Source organism: Mastomys coucha, unplaced genomic scaffold, assembly GCF_008632895.1.
Source record: "Mastomys coucha isolate ucsf_1 unplaced genomic scaffold, UCSF_Mcou_1 pScaffold3, whole genome shotgun sequence".
Classification (NCBI taxonomy): Eukaryota; Metazoa; Chordata; class Mammalia; order Rodentia; family Muridae; genus Mastomys; species Mastomys coucha.
In genome coordinates, this window is record NW_022196909.1 from 9,978,081 (window position 1) to 9,984,813 (window position 6,733).

At 48.0% G+C, this 6,733-nt stretch overlaps 2 long non-coding RNA genes across 2 annotated transcripts in view; one reads left to right on the forward strand and one right to left on the reverse strand.

The window, feature by feature from the left end:
* Positions 1-6,733, forward strand: part of LOC116075253 — an 11,395-nt gene that overhangs the window by 2,578 nt on the left and 2,084 nt on the right. The gene's annotated exons all lie outside the window — the stretch shown is intronic.
* The window catches only part of LOC116075252, a 23,207-nt gene continuing 20,102 nt past the window's right edge, over positions 3,629-6,733 (reverse strand). Inside the window, exon 2 of the long non-coding RNA XR_004112487.1 lies at positions 3,629-4,872. This is a non-coding gene — a long non-coding RNA (uncharacterized LOC116075252). The remainder of the gene's footprint in view (positions 4,873-6,733) is intronic.

Sequence of the window (6,733 nt, forward strand, 5' to 3'; positions counted from 1 at the left end):
AAAAAAAAAAAAAAAAAAGAAAGAAACATGGTGTGCAGAGATGCCCCTAGCAAGAAGGGAGACAGCAGAGGAGAAGGCGAGTCAGCAGGAAGTAAGGGAAGAGTAAATGGTGTGGGTGGGGGAGCCCCAGAGGCAGGCCCCTGTGCCCTGAGCACCCGCATGTACCCTGAGCACCCGCAGCCTGTGAGGGTGCTTGCCCCTTGTCTCTCTCTCTTCTTCTTCTGTTGCTGTAACAGAATGCCCCAGGCAGGGCACTTCATAGACAACAGACATTGATTTAATAGCTAATGGTCCCGGAGGCTGAGAAATCTCAAGAGCATTTTGCCAGCATGACCCTGGGGAGGGTCTTCATATTGTGCCATCCTAGGCAGAGGCAGGAAGGCAAGAGGCCATGACAAGAATCCAAGAGGTGCTGGGTGTCAACGCAATCCTTTAATCTCAGCACTTGGGAGGGAGAGGTAGGCGGATCTGTGTGAATTCTGGAGGCCAACTACACAGTGAGCTCTGGGATAGCCAGGGCTATGTAGAGGGGACCTGCCTTAAAAATAAGAAAATAAATAAAAGAATAAAGGAAATACAAGAGGATCGAATTGACTTTCAACTTAACTAACCTATGCCTATGATAGCATTAACCAATTCTCAGAAGTAGAAACTCCATGACCTAATCACCTTTAAAAAAACAAAAAAACAAAAACCTAAGCAACAACAAACCAACCCTTTTATAATGTGTGTGTGTGTGTGTGTGTGTGTGTGTGTGCATCCACAAGAATGGCATGGTGTATATTCCCAAATCAGAGGTCAACCTCAGGATCTGATTCTCTCCTTACACCAGGGATGTAACTCAGAATGTCAAGACTCTTGGCACCTTCATCTATTGAACCATCTCACTAACTACAAATACATAGCCCATAGTTGGTCTCTAATTTGTGATCCTCCTGCTTCTGCCTCTTCAGCACTCACCACAGTGACTAGCCTAATCAGCTTTCACTGAGTGCCAACTCCTGAATCTTGATTGATTTTTTTTAATATTCAAATTCCTTCAAACCATAGTGTTCCTCACAGAGCTACTGAGCAGTGTGTAGCCTTCTGGCCCATTTGGTGCCTGAGCCCTCCCTCCTCAGGGCCTTCAACAGCACAGTGGTTTTCTTAAAGCCCCATAGGATTATGTCCTGCCTCTGCTTAAAACTGTTTAACAGCTCAACATTATCTCTTCTTTAAAAGTCCTCCAAGAGCTTGTCATGTCTCGCCCTGTGTGCTCCTCCTGCCTCGTTTATTTTGCAAATAATAAGTGGCTGTGTTTAGTAAATGTTAGTTTTAATCTTCTCACTTTAAGAACCTTAGGAGGGCATTGGTTGTATTTACACAACCCAGCTCCAGGAGGATCTGGTGTGCAAACCTACCAATGGCCCAGGTGGCCCAGAGAGAGCTCATTTGTCCAACCGGGATGTCCTGTTCCATTGCCTGCTGATCAGGGATGAAAAGCTGGGGTAACCTTACTGAGGTCTGGATAAGAGGAAAGCTGTTAGCCCCCTATGCCCTGGTCTTGACAATGAGCTTTCTTCTCCACACTGCATAGCTTTAAAAACCCATGTCAGATGCTGATGCTGTAGCCCTCAAGCATCCTTAGTCTGTGAGAATGCTGCTTGAAGCTGACAGGCCTTTGGGGACAGTTACACGGAAGAGATGCTGGTAGCCTAAGGTCCTGTCTTCAGGGGACCACGCAAAGAGACAACAGTCATTTGAGGAAGCTAGAGGGCCCAGTTTCCTGCTAGGGCAGAGAGACAGTCCAAGAGCTGCCAGCTAGCTGAAACTAAGTCAGATGTGCTAGGAGGGTGGTTCTCAAAGTGGTTTCTGGAGAACGGGAATGCTCCTTGGGTAACGAAACTGCAACAAAGGCAGATGCATGCAATGAACAAGGCCAAGTCTGGGACTGGGAAATGGATCAGATCCCAGTCATGCAGGTCAAGTTGACCCTCGAGGGAGGAGGGATGTCGCTCCTGAGAGGTGTAAGAGCCTGGTGACTGCTGTTTGTTCAGTCTGACCTGCTGTGAGTGTGCAATGCTACCTAACCACCCAGCAGAACAGCAAGGACTGGGGGCTGGCGAGATGGCTCAACGGGTAAGAGCACTGATCTTCCGAAGGTCCTGAGTTCGGATCCCAGCAACCACATGGTGGCTCACGACCACCCGTAATGAGATCTGACGTCCTCTTCTGGTGTGTCTGAAGACAGCAACAGTGAATTAACCGGGGCGAGCGCAACTGGAGCAAGAGGGACCGGAGCAGGAGCGATCGGTCCGGCAGAAGTCCTGAGTTCAGTTCCCAGCAGCCACACACATCATAGTACACCGCCATCTGTACAGCTACAGTGTACTCATACATATAAAATAAATAAAATAAATCTTTAAAAAAAAAAAAAAGAACAGCAAGGACTAAGTGTGGCTGAGATCGGGAATGAGGATGAAGCCGGCTGTAAGCCACAGCTGACCCCAGCTCTGGGGACAGCCCTGGACTCTCTCTGGACTCCTGCTTTTGCCCTTGTCTTGCTCTCTCTGTGATATTTGTGACACCCCTCTTCAGTCTGCATTCTCCTGCTGTAAATAACCTCTGCAGTGTGTGTGTGGCCCAGGGCCAGCTCTCACAGTGAGTGAGCGTTAGGCCGGATCCCATTGCACACAGCCAGTTGGCAGCAGAGGCCTCGGTGCGCACCGTGCTCCCTAACCCTGCTCCTTCTCATTATTCATTCATCATCCAAGAAAGATTTTTCTTCCTCCTCTGTGAGTAGTTAAAACTACTATTTCCCACTCTCACTGGGGGAAAAAAAACAAAGCCTGGAGCTCATCAAAAAAATGGAGGGCAATACCTGGAACCTCTCATCTCACTTCCCCCTGACAGCTCAGGGTTCAGCCCCCTTAACAAAAGCCATCAGTTTCTTCTCCTTTTCTGTCCCAACATCACTGGAAAAACTTGATCTGGTTGCTGTGGAGATGTCACTGACTTCAGAGAGGCTGTTTGTGGTAGATGAAAGCTTGTAAGCCTGGCTGGGCTGAGCAGCTGTCAGAGTCGGCTGTTAGCCGAGGAAGTCACTAATTTCAGGTCTCCATCACTTAGGAGTGAAAGCCGGAGGCGAGCTAAGGTCTGCTCCAGGCGAGCGAGCTAGCGTTCCTTGTTCAGGCTTTCCGTTTATTTATGACCACCATAGTTACTTCTTTCTCCGTTCATTTCCTTCAGAAAATTCATAGCTTCTCAGTGGTGTGCTAGGTTAATTAGGCTGTGCCAAGCAGCCCCAGGAAGACCAAAGCCTCTTATGATGTCATTTCCTTTGGAAAGTATATTCAGGACTGCCAGCCACCAAATTATCAACGAGGCTTTCTGCATATTCATCAACAGTCTCCACCAGGCACATAAAGAGGAAAGCAGTGATGTTGAGCAGCACAGCGTGACTGTGTGTGTCTGGAAAAGTGGAAGAGAAGCCACCACCTTGTAAAGGACATGGTGGCATGGCTTGCATGATCTTCAGAAAACTGAGCCAGGCAGCGTTTTTGTTTGCTTCATTTTGTTTGTTTGTTTGTTTGTTTTTATTCTTTTTTATTTGTCCAGTGGGAATTTTAAAAAGAAAAACTGAATTTTGGAATTTTACAAGTTTATTTTTCTAAAACGGGCTAAGCCAACAGGGCCTTGAGGATACATTTTCCACACGGCACAGGGTTCACAGCATGCTTCTCCTGGGAGATGCCGACAAACATCTACTCCTTTCTGGAGCACCAAGGATAAACTAGAAGGACCCGTCTACCCAGGGGGCCCAACGTGGACAGCTGATAAGTTTATTTGGCTTATTTACAGAGCAGGGTTGAGGGGTTACTGACAGGAGCAGGGGACCCCAAAGCAGCTGTCTTGCCCCAGCACAGATAACAACGACTCCACTGGAGTTCCCTAGGTCTTCCACAATCTGTGTGTGCTGCAGCTCTCCAGATCACAATGTCACACACAGTAGAGCAGGTTACATGGGCAGTCTTGGAAGTGTAGGAGGGAGTGGCCAAGAATTCCAGGTGACGGTCCAGTGACTGTCTCCACATCTCCTTCCACGAAGGAAGGTTAATAAGCCTGACCTCTAGGGTCCCTTACAAGTAGGTACAGCTATTATATTGGGAGGATACAATTCTTAACTGGGGACTTTAGCATGAAAGAACCGGGTGGGGAGCCCAGAGACATAGTTACAGCTGGTCCTCAGTCCCAGCCTTTCTTCTTGAAGTCCAGCCACATCTCTGCCACATTTCACCTCCACTGATCTTTCCCAGCTCACGATAGTCTTTTGTTCTTGATCGGGAGTGCCAGTGCAAATTTCCATAAAGAATTCTCAACCTGAGTAGCCGGGTCAGCGTGGGAGAGGCCCAGCCTTCGCCTGCAGTTAGAGATGGCTTGGGCAGAGGCAGGGACTGGCGGCTCCAGTTTCTATCGCTGCATCGATGGCATCCTCACATCTGCTCATGGTTTGAACAGGAGCCCCTTCCTGGCTTGAGCTGCCTGGCATTGGGGAACGATGATAGAGAGAGTACGGCGTAAGGAACCAGGAGCAGGGGGTCATCCATACGTTCAGGACACAGCTCTGAGTCCTGAGCTCTGAGGCTCCAAAAGAGAAAGCTCTGGACAGAGGGCTTCAAATGCTCCCTCATCGAATCTCTGCCCACAGGCATTCAAAACCTTCAGCTCTCACCTCCACGATGTACAGCAAGTTCAGCTGCTGTCACCCACCGATGTGATCTGGCTCTTCTCTGAGTTATCTGCCAGGCATTGCATCCTTCCCCACAGGATGAGCTCAGGTTTGCGCGTGTCATTGGAGAAGGTCCTGTAAATGGGATGCCAAGGTTTGTATCACTTTTGAAAAAAAAAAAAAGATAATGCCAGTTATACAAAACATTAAGAGGAAGGGAATAATCTTCACTCGTTTAACAGTTATCTAACTGCAGCCATTTATGTGGGCCAAGCACTCCCCTAAATATTAAATCTGCCTTCAAGGAACATGTCTAACTTTTTGTTGTTGTTTTTTTTTTTTCAAGACAGGGTTTCTCTGTGTAGCCCTGGCTATCCTGGAACTCACTCTGTAGACCAGGCTGGCCTCAAACTCAGAAATCCACCATGTCTAACTTTTTGTAAAACTACCTTTCTTGAGGTGTTCTTCCTACATAGTGGGAAGTCCCACCCATTTTATTTAGTTATTTGGCAGGGGTGGGGTAGACACTTGCGTATCTCTGTGGGAGAGTGGAGGACAGAGGGTAACATGTGAGAGCCAGGCTCCTCGCTGTCATTTGGGTCCTCAGGATTGGATCCTTGGGCTTGGTGGCCAGAGCCTTTACCTGTTGAGCCATCCCACCAGCCCCCCCCATTTACCTGTCTTAAGGGCACAGGGTATGTTTTGACAACAGCATAAAGTAATAATAATATAACTGTCACCCAAATCAAGACGCGGGACATCTGTCACTCTGAGAAGCTGCTTCACACATTTACCCTGACCTTCCCCACCTCCCCCAAGCCACAGGCAGCAATTCATCTGATTTCTGTTGCTATCCTTTTGCTTTTTGTAAAATAACGAGGAACGCACATCTCAGTAGGAGCTACAGCCAAATAATGAAATAGGCATTTTCACTGGCACGTAGGCAAGAGCTCAGAAAAAGACGTAGCTATGCTATGGAGCATGTAAGATGAGACGGGGCTCCTGAGCTGAGGTGGGGGGGGGGGTGTCAGCAATCAGCCACATGACTGACTCGCCCAGGACCCCAACATTTTCATAGCTCAAGGGTGGAGGAGTGGCAGAGAAAAACTGTTCAAGGGAAGGGGCTCTTTGTGAGCTTCACTTGGCCTTTGTTTCCTACCAGAGCCACTTAGTGAGTTCCTGCCTGAGGCAGGCAAGGGACAGGGTCCAGTTTGCAGTTTTGGAAGGATTATTCCACCCTCACGAGGAAACAGAGGCAAGGAAGAAATGTCGGACTGAAGTGAGGCTGGTAGCCTCAGCCACAGCTGTGGTGAGCCGGAGGATGAATGGGCAAAGACAGTAAGAAGCTCTTTAGGAGGCAGGTACAGGATAGAAGGATGGTGGAGGAGCAGGTGAGAGAGAAAGGCTTAAAAATGTTTCCCTTGGGCTGGAGAGATGACTCAGTGGTTAAGAGCACTGACTGCTCTTCCTGAGGTTCTGAGTTCAATTCCTAGCAACCACATGGTGGCTCACAACCATCTGTAATGGGATCTGATGCCCTCTTCTGGTGTGTCTGAAGACAGCAACAATGTACTCATATACATAAAATTAATAAATCTTAAAAAAGAAGATAACAAGAATTTAAAAAAGAAAAGAATGTTTCCCCTGTTTCTAGAATAGATGTTTGCTTGAAAACAAAAATTGAAGGGACACTGTGGCTGAAGCATGGATTCTGAGAATGCAGCTAAAGGGCAATGTCCAGTGGGCATTGGATGTGCCAGCCTAGAGCTCAGAGAAGAGATTCCATTCCATTCTCTGTAAAATGTCTAGGTTCTCCTACAGCCTGATAGAAAGCCAAAGGATTTGTCCCATCAAGAGGAACTTTTTTCCTTTCCTCCTCCTCCTCCTCTTCCTCCTCTTCCTCTTCCTCTTCTTCTCCTTCTCCTCCATCTCCATTGTCGTCGTTGTCGTAGTCGTCGTCGTCATCGTTTTCGTCTTCTTCTTCTCCTTCCTCTCTCTCTCTCTCTCTCTCTCTCTCTCTCCCCC